The sequence below is a fragment of the Salmo salar genome, chromosome 19 (genome assembly GCF_965601325.2).
Source record: "Salmo salar chromosome 19, fSalSal1, whole genome shotgun sequence".
Taxonomy (NCBI): Eukaryota; Metazoa; Chordata; class Actinopteri; order Salmoniformes; family Salmonidae; genus Salmo; species Salmo salar.
Window position 1 is genome coordinate 35,957,899 of NC_138309.1, and position 17,772 is coordinate 35,975,670.

The following is a 17,772-nucleotide window of genomic DNA, read 5'->3' on the forward strand; positions in this document are numbered from 1 at the left end:
ATAAACAGAGACTGACAGACTCATTAGTACTATAGTGTTACTGTATCTAGCTGATAAACAGAGACTGACATTCCCATTAGTACTATAGTGTTACTGTACTGTATCTAGCTGATAAACAGAGACTGACAGACTCATTAGTACTATAGTGTTACTGTACTGTATCTAGCTGATAAACAGACACTGACAGACTCATTAGTACTATAGTGTTACAGTACTGTATCTAGCTGATAAACAGAGACAGACAGACTCATTAGTATTATACTGTTACTGTACTTTATCTAGCTGATAATCAGAGACTGACTGACCCATTAGTATTATAGTGTTAATATACTGTATCTAGCTGATAAACAGAGACTGACAGACTCATTAGTACTATAGTGTTACTGTACTGTATCTAGCTGATAAACAGAGACTGACATTCCATTAGTACTATAGCGTTTCTGTATCTAGCTGATAAACAGAGACTGACATTCCCATTAGTACTATAGTGTTCCTGTATCTAACTGATAAACAGAGACTGACATTCCCATTAGTGCTATAGTGTTACTGTATCTAGCTGATAAACAGACTGACAGACTCATTAGTATTATACTGTTACTGTACTGAATCTAGCTGATAATAAGAGACTGACTGACTCATTAGTACTATAGTGTTACTGTATCTAGCTGATAAACAGAGACTGACAGACTCATTAGTACTATAGTGTTACTGTATCTAGCTGATAAACAGAGACTGACAGACTCATTAGTACTATAGTGTTACTGTACTGTATCTAGCTGATAAACAGACACTGACAGACTCATTAGTACTATAGTGTTACAGTAGTGTATCTAGCTGATAAACAGAGACTGACAGACTCATCAGTACTATAGTGTTACTGTATCTAGCTGATAAACAGAGACTGACATTCCCATTAGTACTATAGTATTACTGTACTGTATCTAGCTGATAAACAGAGACTGACAGACCCATTAGTACTAAAGTGTTAATATACTGTATCTAGCTGATAAACAGAGACTGACAACCTCATTAGTACTATAGTGTTACTGTATTGTATCTAGCTGATAAACAGAGACTGACATTCCCATTAGTACTATAGTGTTACTGTATCTAGCTGATAAACAAAGACTGACAGACTCATTGGTACTATAGTGTTACTGTATCTAGCTGATAAACAGAGACTGACAGACCCATTAGTACTATAGTGTTACTGTATCTAGCTGATAAACAGAGACTGACATTTTCATTAGTACTATAGTGTTACTGTACTGTATCTAGCTGATAAACAGAGACTGACAGACTCATTAGTACTATAGTGTTACTGTACTGTATCTAGCTGATAAACAGAGACTGACATTCCCATTAGTACTATAGTGTTACTGTACTGTCACTAGCTGATAAACAGAGACTGACAGACTCATTAGTACTATAGTGTTACTGTATCTAGCTGATAAACAGAGACTGACAGACTCATTAGTACTATAGTGTTACTGTACTGTATCTAGCTGATAAACAGAGACTGACAGACTCATTAGTACTATAGTGTTACTGTACTGTATCTAGCTGATAAACAGAGACTGACAGACCCCTTAGTATTATAGTGTTACTGTACTGTATCTAGCTGATAAACAGAGACTGACAGACCCATTAGTACTATAGTGTTAATATACTGTATCTAGCTGATAAACAGAGACTGACAGACCCATTAGTACTATAGTGTTAATATACTGTATCTAGCTGATAAACAGAGACTGACAGACTCATTAGTACTATAGTGTTACTGTACTGTATCTAGCTGATAAACAGAGACTGACATTCCCATTAGTACTATAGTGTTACTGTATCTAACTGATAAACAGAGACTGACATTCCCATTAGTACTATAGTGTTACTGTATCTAGCTGATAAACAGAGACTGACACACCCATTAGTCCTATAGTGTTACTGTATCTAGCTGATAAACAGAGACTGACATTTTCATTAGTACTATAGTGTTACTGTACTGTATCTAGCTAATAAACAGAGACTGACAGACTCATTAGTACTATAGTGTTACTGTACTGTATCTAGCTGATAAACAGAGACTGACAGACCCCTTAGTACTATAGTGTTACTGTACTGTATCTAGCTGATAAACAGAGACTGACAGACTCATCAGTACTATAGTGTTACTGTATCTAGCTGATAAACAGAGACTGACATTCCCATTAGTACTATAGTGTTACTGTACTGTATCTAGCTGATAAACAGAGACTGACAGACTCATTAGTACTATAGTGTTACTGTACTGTATCTAGCTGATAAACAGAGACTGACAGACCCCTTAGTACTATAGTGTTAATATACTGTATCTAGCTGATAAACAGAGACTGACAGACTCATTAGTACTATAGTGTTACTGTACTGTATCTAGCTGATAAACAGAGACTGACATTCCCATTAGTACTATAGTGTTTCTGTATCTAGCTGATAAACAGAGACTGACATTCCCATTAGTACTATAGTGTTCCTGTATCTAACTGATAAACAGAGACTGACATTCCCATTAGTGCTATAGTGTTACTGTATCTAGCTGATAAACAGACTGACAGAATCATTAGTATTATACTGTTACTGTACTGTATCTAGCTGATAATCAGAGACTGACTGACTCATTAGTACTATAGTGTTACTGTATCTAGCTGATAAACAGAGACTGACAGACTCATTAGTACTATAGTGTTACTGTACTGTATCTAGCTGATAAACAGAGACTGACAGACTCATTAGTACTATAGTGTTACTGTACTGTATCTAGCTGATAAACAGAGACTGACAGACCCCTTAGTACTATAGTGTTAATATACTGTATCTAGCTGATAAACAGAGACTGACAGACTCATTAGTACTATAGTGTTACTGTACTGTATCTAGCTGATAAACAGAGACTGACATTCCCATTAGTACTATAGTGTTTCTGTATCTAGCTGATAAACAGAGACTGACATTCCCATTAGTACTATAGTGTTCCTGTATCTAACTGATAAACAGAGACTGACATTCCCATTAGTGCTATAGTGTTACTGTATCTAGCTGATAAACAGACTGACAGAATCATTAGTATTATACTGTTACTGTATCTAGCTGATAATCAGAGACTGACTGACTCATTAGTACTATAGTGTTACTGTATCTCGCTGATAAACAGAGACTGACAGACTCATTAGTACTATTGTGTTACTGTATCTAGCTGATAAACAGAGACTGACATTCCCATTAGTACTATAGTGTTACTGTACTGTATCTAGCTGATAAACAGACACTGACAGACTCATTAGTACTATAGTGTTACAGTACTGTATCTAGCTGATAAACAGAGACAGACAGACTCATTAGTATTATACTGTTACTGTACTGTATCTAGCTGATAATCAGAGACTGACTGACCCATTAGTATTATAGTGTTAATATACTGTATCTAGCTGATAAACAGAGACTGTCATTCCCATTAGTATTATAGTGTTACTGTACTGTATCTAGCTGATAAACAGAGACTGACATTCCATTAGTACTATAGCGTTTCTGTATCTAGCTGATAAACAGAGACTGACATTCCCATTAGTACTATAGTGTTACTGTATCTAACTGAAAAACAGAGACTGACAGACTTATTAGTACTATAGTGTTACTGTATCTAGCTGATAAACAGAGACAGACATTCCCATTAGTACTATAGTGTTACTGTACAGTATCTAGCTGATAAACAGAGACTGACAGACTCATTTGTACTATAGTGTTACTGTACTGTATCTAGCTGATAAACAGAGACTGACAGACTCATTAGTACTATAGTGTTACTGTACTGTATCTAGCTGATAAACAGAGACTGACAGACCCCTTAGTACTATAGTGTTAATATACTGTATCTAGCTGATAAACAGAGACTGACATTCCCATTAGTACTATAGTGTTTCTGTATCTAGCTGATAAACAGAGACTGACATTCCCATTAGTACTATAGTGTTCCTGTATCTAACTGATAAACAGAGACTGACATTCCCATTAGTGCTATAGTGTTACTGTATCTAGCTGATAATCAGAGACTGACTGACTCATTAGTACTATAGTGTTACTGTATCTAGCTGATAAACAGAGACTGACAGACTCATTAGTACTATAGTGTTACTGTATCTAGCTGATAAACAGAGACTGACAGACTCATTAGTACTATAGTGTTACTGTATCTAGCTGATAAACAGAGACTGACATTCCCATTAGTACTATAGTGTTACTGTACTGTATCTAGCTGATAAACAGACACTGACAGACTCATTAGTACTATAGTGTTACAGTACTGTATCTAGCTGATAAACAGAGACTGACAGACTCATCAGTACTATAGTGTTACTGTATCTAGCTGATAAACAGAGACTGACATTCCCATTAGTACTATAGTGTTACGGTACTGTATCTAGCTGATAAACAGAGACTGACAGACTCATTAGTACTATAGGGTTACTGTACTGTATCTAGCTGATAAACAGAGACTGACAGACCCATTAGTATTATGGTGTTACTGTACTGTATCTAGCTGATAAACAGAGACTGACAGACCCATTAGTACTATAGTGTTTCTGTATCTTGCTGATAAACAGAGACTGACATTCCCATTAGTACTATAGTGTTACTGTATCTAACTGATAAACAGAGACTGACATTCCCATTAGTACTACAGTGTTACTGTATCTAGCTGATAAACAGAGACTGACAGACTCATTAGTATTATAGTGTTACTGTATATGGCTGATAAACAGAGACTGACAGACTCATTAGTACTATAGTGTTACTGTATCTAGCTGATAAACAGAGACTGACATTCCCATTAGTACTATATTGTTACTGTACAGTATCAAGCTGATAAACAGAGACTGACAGACTCATTAGTACTATAGTGTTACTGTACTGTATCTAGCTGATAAACAGAGACTGACAGACTCATTAGTACTATAGTGTTACTGTACTGTATGTAGCTGATAAACAGAGACTGACAGAGTCATTAGTACTATAGTGTTACTGTACTGTATCTAGCTGATAAACAGAGACTGACAGACTCATTAGTACTATAGTGTTACTGTACTGTATCTAGCTGATAAACAGAGACTGACAGACCCATTAGTATTATAGTGTTACTGTACTGTATCTAGCTGATAAACAGAGACTGACAGACCCATTAGTACTATAGTGTTAATATACTGTATCTAGCTGATAAACAGAGACTGACAGACTCATTATTACTATAGTGTTACTGTACTGTATCTAGCTGATGAACAGAGACTGACATTCCCATTAGTACTATAGTGTTTCTGTATCTAGCTGATAAACAGAGACTGACATTCCCATTAGTACTATAGTGTTACTGTATCTAGCTGATATCCAGAGACTGACATTCCCATTAGTACTATAGTGTTACTGTATCTAGCTGATAAACAGACTGACAGACTCATTAGTACTATAGTGTTACTGTATCTAGCTGATAAACAGAGACTGACAGACCCATTAGTACTATAGTGTTACTGTATCTAGCTGATAAACAGAGACTGACATTTTCATTAGTACTATAGTGTTACTGTACTGTATCTAGCTGATAAACAGAGACTGACAGACTCATTAGTACTATAGTGTTACTGTATCTAGCTGATAAACAGAGACTGACAGACTCATTAGTACTATAGTGTTACTGTATCTAGCTGATAAACAGAGACTGACATTCCCATTAGTACTATAGTGTTACTGTACTGTATCTAGCTGATAAACAGACACTGACAGACTCATTAGTATTATAGTGTTACAGTACTTTATCTAGCTGATAAACAGAGACTGACAGACTCATTAGTACTATAGTGTTACTGTATCTAGCTGATAAACAGAGACTGACATTCCCATTAGTACTATAGTGTTACTGTACTGTATCTAGCTGATAAACAGAGACTGACAGACTCATTAGTACTATAGTGTTACTGTACTGTATCTAGCTGATAAACAGAGACTGACATTCCATTAGTACTATAGCGTTTCTGTATCTAGCTGATAAACAGAGACTGACATTCCCATTAGTACTATAGTGTTACTGTATCTAACTGAAAAACAGAGACTGACAGACTTATTAGTACTATAGTGTTACTGTATCTAGCTGATAAACAGAGACTGACATTCCCATTAGTACTATAGTGTTACTGTACTGTATCTAGCTGATAAACAGAGACTGACAGACTCATTTGTACTATAGTGTTACTGTACTGTATCTAGCTGATAAACAGAGACTGACAGACTCATTAGTACTATAGTGTTACTGTACTGTATCTAGCTGATAAACAGAGACTGACAGACCCCTTAGTACTATAGTGTTAATATACTGTATCTAGCTGATAAACAGAGACTGACAGACTCATTAGTACTATAGTGTTACTGTACTGTATCTAGCTGATAAACAGAGACTGACATTCCCATTAGTACTATAGTGTTTCTGTATCTAGCTGATAAACAGAGACTGACATTCCCATTAGTACTATAGTGTTCCTGTATCTAACTGATAAACAGAGACTGACATTCCCATTAGTGCTATAGTGTTACTGTATCTAGCTGATAAACAGACTGACAGACTCATTAGTATTATACTGTTACTGTACTGTATCTAGCTGATAATCAGAGACTGACTGACTCATTAGTACTATAGTGTTACTGTATCTAGCTGATAAACAGAGACTGACAGACTCATTAGTACTATAGTGTTACTGTATCTAGCTGATAAACAGAGACTGACAGACTCATTAGTACTATAGTGTTACTGTATCTTGCTGATAAACAGAGACTGACATTCCCATTAGTACTATAGTGTTACTGTACTGTATCTAGCTGATAAACAGACACTGACAGACTCATTAGTACTATAGTGTTACAGTAGTGTATCTAGCTGATAAACAGAGACTGACAGACTCATCAGTACTATAGTGTTACTGTATCTAGCTGATAAACAGAGACTGACATTCCCATTAGTACTATAGTATTACTGTACTGTATCTAGCTGATAAACAGAGACTGACAGACCCATTAGTACTAAAGTGTTAATATACTGTATCTAGCTGATAAACAGAGACTGACAACCTCATTAGTACTATAGTGTTACTGTATTGTATCTAGCTGATAAACAGAGACTGACATTCCCATTAGTACTATAGTGTTACTGTATCTAGCTGATAAACAAAGACTGACAGACTCATTGGTACTATAGTGTTACTGTATCTAGCTGATAAACAGAGACTGACAGACCCATTAGTACTATAGTGTTACTGTATCTAGCTGATAAACAGAGACTGACATTTTCATTAGTACTATAGTGTTACTGTACTGTATCTAGCTGATAAACAGAGACTGACAGACTCATTAGTACTATAGTGTTACTGTACTGTATCTAGCTGATAAACAGAGACTGACATTCCCATTAGTACTATAGTGTTACTGTACTGTCACTAGCTGATAAACAGAGACTGACAGACTCATTAGTACTATAGTGTTACTGTATCTAGCTGATAAACAGAGACTGACAGACTCATTAGTACTATAGTGTTACTGTACTGTATCTAGCTGATAAACAGAGACTGACAGACTCATTAGTACTATAGTGTTACTGTACTGTATCTAGCTGATAAACAGAGACTGACAGACCCCTTAGTATTATAGTGTTACTGTACTGTATCTAGCTGATAAACAGAGACTGACAGACCCATTAGTACTATAGTGTTAATATACTGTATCTAGCTGATAAACAGAGACTGACAGACCCATTAGTACTATAGTGTTAATATACTGTATCTAGCTGATAAACAGAGACTGACAGACTCATTAGTACTATAGTGTTACTGTACTGTATGTAGCTGATAAACAGAGACTGACAGAGTCATTAGTACTATAGTGTTACTGTACTGTATCTAGCTGATAAACAGAGACTGACAGACTCATTAGTACTATAGTGTTACTGTATCTAGCTGATAAACAGAGACTGACACACCCATTAGTCCTATAGTGTTACTGTATCTAGCTGATAAACAGAGACTGACATTTTCATTAGTACTATAGTGTTACTGTACTGTATCTAGCTGATAAACAGAGACTGACAGACTCATTAGTACTATAGTGTTACTGTACTGTATCTAGCTGATAAACAGAGACTGACAGACCCCTTAGTACTATAGTGTTACTGTACTGTATCTAGCTGATAAACAGAGACTGACAGACTCATCAGTACTATAGTGTTACTGTATCTAGCTGATAAACAGAGACTGACATTTTCATTAGTACTATAGTGTTACTGTACTGTATCTAGCTGATAAACAGAGACTGACAGACTCATTAGTACTATAGTGTTACTGTATCTAGCTGATAAACAGAGACTGACAGACTCATTAGTACTATAGTGTTACTGTATCTAGCTGATAAACAGAGACTGACATTCCCATTAGTACTATAGTGTTACTGTACTGTATCTAGCTGATAAACAGACACTGACAGACTCATTAGTACTATAGTGTTACAGTACTTTATCTAGCTGATAAACAGAGACTGACAGACTCATTAGTACTATAGTGTTACTGTATCTAGCTGATAAACAGAGACTGACATTCCCATTAGTACTATAGTGTTACTGTACTGTATCTAGCTGATAAACAGAGACTGACAGACTCATTAGTACTATAGTGTTACTGTACTGTATCTAGCTGATAAACAGAGACTGACATTCCATTAGTACTATAGCGTTTCTGTATCTAGCTGATAAACAGAGACTGACATTCCCATTAGTACTATAGTGTTACTGTATCTAACTGAAAAACAGAGACTGACAGACTTATTAGTACTATAGTGTTACTGTATCTAGCTGATAAACAGAGACTGACATTCCCATTAGTACTATAGTGTTACTGTACTGTATCTAGCTGATAAACAGAGACTGACAGACTCATTTGTACTATAGTGTTACTGTACTGTATCTAGCTGATAAACAGAGACTGACAGACTCATTAGTACTATAGTGTTACTGTACTGTATCTAGCTGATAAACAGAGACTGACAGACCCCTTAGTACTATATTGTTAATATACTGTATCTAGCTGATAAACAGAGACTGACAGACTCATTAGTACTATAGTGTTACTGTACTGTATCTAGCTGATAAACAGAGACTGACATTCCCATTAGTACTATAGTGTTTCTGTATCTAGCTGATAAACAGAGACTGACATTCCCATTAGTACTATAGTGTTCCTGTATCTAACTGATAAACAGAGACTGACATTCCCATTAGTGCTATAGTGTTACTGTATCTAGCTGATAAACAGACTGACAGACTCATTAGTATTATACTGTTACTGTACTGTATCTAGCTGATAATCAGAGACTGACTGACTAATTAGTACTATAGTGTTACTGTATCTAGCTGATAAACAGAGACTGACAGACTCATTAGTACTATAGTGTTACTGTATCTAGCTGATAAACAGAGACTGACAGACTCATTAGTACTATAGTGTTACTGTATCTTGCTGATAAACAGAGACTGACATTCCCATTAGTACTATAGTGTTACTGTACTGTATCTAGCTGATAAACAGACACTGACAGACTCATTAGTACTATAGTGTTACAGTAGTGTATCTAGCTGATAAACAGAGACTGACAGACTCATCAGTACTATAGTGTTACTGTATCTAGCTGATAAACAGAGACTGACATTCCCATTAGTACTATAGTATTACTGTACTGTATCTAGCTGATAAACAGAGACTGACAGACCCATTAGTACTAAAGTGTTAATATACTGTATCTAGCTGATAAACAGAGACTGACAACCTCATTAGTACTATAGTGTTACTGTATTGTATCTAGCTGATAAACAGAGACTGACATTCCCATTAGTACTATAGTGTTACTGTATCTAGCTGATAAACAAAGACTGACAGACTCATTGGTACTATAGTGTTACTGTATCTAGCTGATAAACAGAGACTGACAGACCCATTAGTACTATAGTGTTACTGTATCTAGCTGATAAACAGAGACTGACATTTTCATTAGTACTATAGTGTTACTGTACTGTATCTAGCTGATAAACAGAGACTGACAGACTCATTAGTACTATAGTGTTACTGTACTGTATCTAGCTGATAAACAGAGACTGACAGTCCCATTAGTACTATAGTGTTACTGTACTGTCACTAGCTGATAAACAGAGACTGACAGACTCATTAGTACTATAGTGTTACTGTATCTAGCTGATAAACAGAGACTGACAGACTCATTAGTACTATAGTGTTACTGTACTGTATCTAGCTGATAAACAGAGACTGACAGACTCATTAGTACTATAGTGTTACTGTACTGTATCTAGCTGATAAACAGAGACTGACAGACCCCTTAGTATTATAGTGTTACTGTACTGTATCTAGCTGATAAACAGAGACTGACAGACCCATTAGTACTATAGTGTTAATATACTGTATCTAGCTGATAAACAGAGACTGACAGACCCATTAGTACTATAGTGTTAATATACTGTATCTAGCTGATAAACAGAGACTGACAGACTCATTAGTACTATAGTGTTACTGTACTGTATCTAGCTGATAAACAGAGACTGACATTCCCATTAGTACTATAGTGTTACTGTATCTAACTGATAAACAGAGACTGACATTCCCATTAGTACTATAGTGTTACTGTATCTAGCTGATAAACAGAGACTGACACACCCATTAGTCCTATAGTGTTACTGTATCTAGCTGATAAACAGAGACTGACATTTTCATTAGTACTATAGTGTTACTGTACTGTATCTAGCTGATAAACAGAGACTGACAGACTCATTAGTACTATAGTGTTACTGTACTGTATCTAGCTGATAAACAGAGACTGACAGACCCCTTAGTACTATAGTGTTACTGTACTGTATCTAGCTGATAAACAGAGACTGACAGACTCATCAGTACTATAGTGTTACTGTATCTAGCTGATAAACAGAGACTGACATTCCCATTAGTACTATAGTGTTACTGTACTGTATCTAGCTGATAAACAGAGACTGACAGACTCATTTGTACTATAGTGTTACCGTACTGTATCTAGCTGATAAACAGAGACTGACAGACTCATTAGTACTATAGTGTTACTGTACTGTATCTAGCTGATAAACAGAGACTGACAGACCCCTTAGTACTATAGTGTTAATATACTGTATCTAGCTGATAAACAGAGACTGACAGACTCATTAGTACTATAGTGTTACTGTACTGTATCTAGCTGATAAACAGAGACTGACATTCCCATTAGTACTATAGTGTTTCTGTATCTAGCTGATAAACAGAGACTGACATTCCCATTAGTACTATAGTGTTCCTGTATTCAACTGATAAACAGAGACTGACATTCCCATTAGTGCTATAGTGTTACTGTATCTAGCTGATAAACAGACTGACAGAATCATTAGTATTATACTGTTACTGTACTGTATCTAGCTGATAATCAGAGACTGACTGACTCATTAGTACTATAGTGTTACTGTATCTAGCTGATAAACAGAGACTGACAGACTCATTAGTACTATAGTGTTACTGTATCTAGCTGATAAACAGAGACTGACAGACTCATTAGTACTATAGTGTTACTGTACTGTATCTAGCTGATAAACAGAGACTGACAGACCCATTAGTATTATGGTGTTACTGTACTGTATCTAGCTGATAAACAGAGACTGACAGACCCATTAGTACTATAGTGTTTCTGTATCTTGCTGATAAACAGAGACTGACATTCCCATTAGTACTATAGTGTTACTGTATCTAACTGATAAACAGAGACTGACATTCCCATTAGTACTACAGTGTTACTGTATCTAGCTGATAAACAGAGACTGACAGACTCATTAGTACTATAGTGTTACTGTATCTAGCTGATAAACAGAGACTGACAGACTCATTAGTACTATAGTGTTACTGTATCTAGCTGATAAACAGAGACTGACATTCCCATTAGTACTATAGTGTTACTGTACTGTATCTAGCTGATAAACAGAGACTGACAGACTCATTAGTACTATAGTGTTACTGTACTGTATCTAGCTGATAAACAGAGACTGACAGACTCATTAGTACTATAGTGTTACTTTACTGTATCTAGCTGATAAACAGAGACTGACAGACTCATTAGTACTATAGTGTTACTGTACTGTATCTAGCTGATAAACAGAGACTGACAGACCCATTAGTATTATAGTGTTACTGTACTGTATCTAGCTGATAAACAGAGACTGACAGACCCATTAGTACTATAGTGTTAATATACTGTATCTAGCTGATAAACAGAGACTGACAGACTCATTAGTACTATAGTGTTACTGTACTGTATCTAGCTGATAAACAGAGACTGACATTCCCATTAGTACTATAGTGTTTCGGTATCTAGCTGATAAACAGAGACTGACATTCCCATTAGTACTATAGTGTTACTGTATCTAGCTGATAAACAGAGACTGACATTCCCATTAGTACTATAGTGTTACTGTATCTAGCTGATAAACAGAGACTGACATTCCCATTAGTACTATAGTGTTCCTGTATCGAACTGATAAACAGAGACTGACATTCCCATTAGTGCTATAGTGTTACTGTATCTAGCTGATAAACAGACTGACAGACTCATTAGTATTATACTGTTACTGTACTGTATCTAGCTGATAAACAGAGACTGACAGACCCATTAGTATTATAGTGTTACTGTACTGTATCTAGCTGATAAACAGAGACTGACAGACCCATTAGTACTATAGTGTTTCTGTATCTTGCTGATAAACAGAGACTGACATTCCCATTAGTACTATAGTGTTACTGTATCTAACTGATAAACAGAGACTGACATTCCCATTAGTACTACAGTGTTACTGTATCTAGCTGATAAACAGAGACTGACAGACTCATTAGTATTATAGTGTTACTGTACTGTATCTAGCTGATAAACAGAGACTGACAGACTCATTAGTACTATAGTGTTACTGTACTGTATCTAGCTGATAAACAGAGACTGACATTCCCATTAGTACTATAGTGTTTCGGTATCTAGCTGATAAACAGAGACTGACATTCCCATTAGTACTATAGTGTTACTGTATCTAGCTGATAAACAGAGACTGACATTCCCATTAGTACTATAGTGTTTCTGTATCTAGCTGATAAACAGAGACTGACATTCCCATTAGTACTATAGTGTTCCTGTATCGAACTGATAAACAGAGACTGACATTCCCATTAGTGCTATAGTGTTACTGTATCTAGCTGATAAACAGACTGACAGACTCATTAGTATTATACTGTTACTGTACTGTATCTAGCTGATAAACAGAGACTGACAGACCCATTAGTATTATGGTGTTACTGTACTGTATCTAGCTGATAAACAGAGACTGACAGACCCCTTAGTATTATAGTGTTACTGTACTGTATCTAGCTGATAAACAGAGACTGACAGACCCATTAGTACTATAGTGTTAATATACTGTATCTAGCTGATAAACAGAGACTGACAGACCCATTAGTACTATAGTGTTAATATACTGTATCTAGCTGATAAACAGAGACTGACAGACTCATTAGTACTATAGTGTTACTGTACTGTATCTAGCTGATAAACAGAGACTGACAGACTCATTAGTACTATAGTGTTACTGTATCTAGCTGATAAACAGAGACTGACAGACTCATTAGTACTATAGTGTTACTGTACTGTATCTAGCTGATAAACAGAGACTGACAGACTCATTAGTACTATAGTGTTACTGTACTGTATCTAGCTGATAAACAGAGACTGACAGACCCCTTAGTATTATAGTGTTACTGTACTGTATCTAGCTGATAAACAGAGACTGACAGACCCATTAGTACTATAGTGTTAATATACTGTATCTAGCTGATAAACAGAGACTGACAGACCCATTAGTACTATAGTGTTAATATACTGTATCTAGCTGATAAACAGAGACTGACAGACTCATTAGTACTATAGTGTTACTGTACTGTATCTAGCTGATAAACAGAGACTGACATTCCCATTAGTACTATAGTGTTACTGTATCTAACTGATAAACAGAGACTGACATTCCCATTAGTACTATAGTGTTACTGTATCTAGCTGATAAACAGAGACTGACACACCCATTAGTCCTATAGTGTTACTGTATCTAGCTGATAAACAGAGACTGACATTTTCATTAGTACTATAGTGTTACTGTACTGTATCTAGCTGATAAACAGAGACTGACAGACTCATTAGTACTATAGTGTTACTGTACTGTATCTAGCTGATAAACAGAGACTGACAGACCCCTTAGTACTATAGTGTTACTGTACTGTATCTAGCTGATAAACAGAGACTGACAGACTCATCAGTACTATAGTGTTACTGTATCTAGCTGATAAACAGAGACTGACATTCCCATTAGTACTATAGTGTTACTGTACTGTATCTAGCTGATAAACAGAGACTGACAGACTCATTTGTACTATAGTGTTACCGTACTGTATCTAGCTGATAAACAGAGACTGACAGACTCATTAGTACTATAGTGTTACTGTACTGTATCTAGCTGATAAACAGAGACTGACAGACCCCTTAGTACTATAGTGTTAATATACTGTATCTAGCTGATAAACAGAGACTGACAGACTCATTAGTACTATAGTGTTACTGTACTGTATCTAGCTGATAAACAGAGACTGACATTCCCATTAGTACTATAGTGTTTCTGTATCTAGCTGATAAACAGAGACTGACATTCCCATTAGTACTATAGTGTTCCTGTATTCAACTGATAAACAGAGACTGACATTCCCATTAGTGCTATAGTGTTACTGTATCTAGCTGATAAACAGACTGACAGAATCATTAGTATTATACTGTTACTGTACTGTATCTAGCTGATAATCAGAGACTGACTGACTCATTAGTACTATAGTGTTACTGTATCTAGCTGATAAACAGAGACTGACAGACTCATTAGTACTATAGTGTTACTGTATCTAGCTGATAAACAGAGACTGACAGACTCATTAGTACTATAGTGTTACTGTACTGTATCTAGCTGATAAACAGAGACTGACAGACCCATTAGTATTATGGTGTTACTGTACTGTATCTAGCTGATAAACAGAGACTGACAGACCCATTAGTACTATAGTGTTTCTGTATCTTGCTGATAAACAGAGACTGACATTCCCATTAGTACTATAGTGTTACTGTATCTAACTGATAAACAGAGACTGACATTCCCATTAGTACTACAGTGTTACTGTATCTAGCTGATAAACAGAGACTGACAGACTCATTAGTACTATAGTGTTACTGTATCTAGCTGATAAACAGAGACTGACAGACTCATTAGTACTATAGTGTTACTGTATCTAGCTGATAAACAGAGACTGACATTCCCATTAGTACTATAGTGTTACTGTACTGTATCTAGCTGATAAACAGAGACTGACAGACTCATTAGTACTATAGTGTTACTGTACTGTATCTAGCTGATAAACAGAGACTGACAGACTCATTAGTACTATAGTGTTACTTTACTGTATCTAGCTGATAAACAGAGACTGACAGACTCATTAGTACTATAGTGTTACTGTACTGTATCTAGCTGATAAACAGAGACTGACAGACCCATTAGTATTATAGTGTTACTGTACTGTATCTAGCTGATAAACAGAGACTGACAGACCCATTAGTACTATAGTGTTAATATACTGTATCTAGCTGATAAACAGAGACTGACAGACTCATTAGTACTATAGTGTTACTGTACTGTATCTAGCTGATAAACAGAGACTGACATTCCCATTAGTACTATAGTGTTTCGGTATCTAGCTGATAAACAGAGACTGACATTCCCATTAGTACTATAGTGTTACTGTATCTAGCTGATAAACAGAGACTGACATTCCCATTAGTACTATAGTGTTACTGTATCTAGCTGATAAACAGAGACTGACATTCCCATTAGTACTATAGTGTTCCTGTATCGAACTGATAAACAGAGACTGACATTCCCATTAGTGCTATAGTGTTACTGTATCTAGCTGATAAACAGACTGACAGACTCATTAGTATTATACTGTTACTGTACTGTATCTAGCTGATAAACAGAGACTGACAGACCCATTAGTATTATAGTGTTACTGTACTGTATCTAGCTGATAAACAGAGACTGACAGACCCATTAGTACTATAGTGTTTCTGTATCTTGCTGATAAACAGAGACTGACATTCCCATTAGTACTATAGTGTTACTGTATCTAACTGATAAACAGAGACTGACATTCCCATTAGTACTACAGTGTTACTGTATCTAGCTGATAAACAGAGACTGACAGACTCATTAGTATTATAGTGTTACTGTACTGTATCTAGCTGATAAACAGAGACTGACAGACCCATTAGTACTATAGTGTTAATATACTGTATCTAGCTGATAAACAGAGACTGACAGACTCATTAGTACTATAGTGTTACTGTACTGTATCTAGCTGATAAACAGAGACTGACATTCCCATTAGTACTATAGTGTTTCGGTATCTAGCTGATAAACAGAGACTGACATTCCCATTAGTACTATAGTGTTACTGTATCTAGCTGATAAACAGAGACTGACATTCCCATTAGTACTATAGTGTTTCTGTATCTAGCTGATAAACAGAGACTGACATTCCCATTAGTACTATAGTGTTCCTGTATCGAACTGATAAACAGAGACTGACATTCCCATTAGTGCTATAGTGTTACTGTATCTAGCTGATAAACAGACTGACAGACTCATTAGTATTATACTGTTACTGTACTGTATCTAGCTGATAAACAGAGACTGACAGACCCATTAGTATTATGGTGTTACTGTACTGTATCTAGCTGATAAACAGAGACTGACAGACCCCTTAGTATTATAGTGTTACTGTACTGTATCTAGCTGATAAACAGAGACTGACAGACCCATTAGTACTATAGTGTTAATATACTGTATCTAGCTGATAAACAGAGACTGACAGACCCATTAGTACTATAGTGTTAATATACTGTATCTAGCTGATAAACAGAGACTGACAGACTCATTAGTACTATAGTGTTACTGTACTGTATCTAGCTGATAAACAGAGACTGACATTCCCATTAGTACTATAGTGTTACTGTATCTAACTGATAAACAGAGACTGACATTCCCATTAGTACTATAGTGTTACTGTATCTAGCTGATAAACAGAGACTGACACACCCATTAGTCCTATAGTGTTACTGTATCTAGCTGATAAACAGAGACTGACATTTTCATTAGTACTATAGTGTTACTGTACTGTATCTAGCTGATAAACAGAGACTGACAGACTCATTAGTACTATAGTGTTACTGTACTGTATCTAGCTGATAAACAGAGACTGACAGACCCCTTAGTACTATAGTGTTACTGTACTGTATCTAGCTGATAAACAGAGACTGACAGACTCATCAGTACTATAGTGTTACTGTATCTAGCTGATAAACAGAGACTGACATTCCCATTAGTACTATAGTGTTACTGTACTGTATCTAGCTGATAAACAGAGACTGACAGACTCATTTGTACTATAGTGTTACCGTACTGTATCTAGCTGATAAACAGAGACTGACAGACTCATTAGTACTATAGTGTTACTGTACTGTATCTAGCTGATA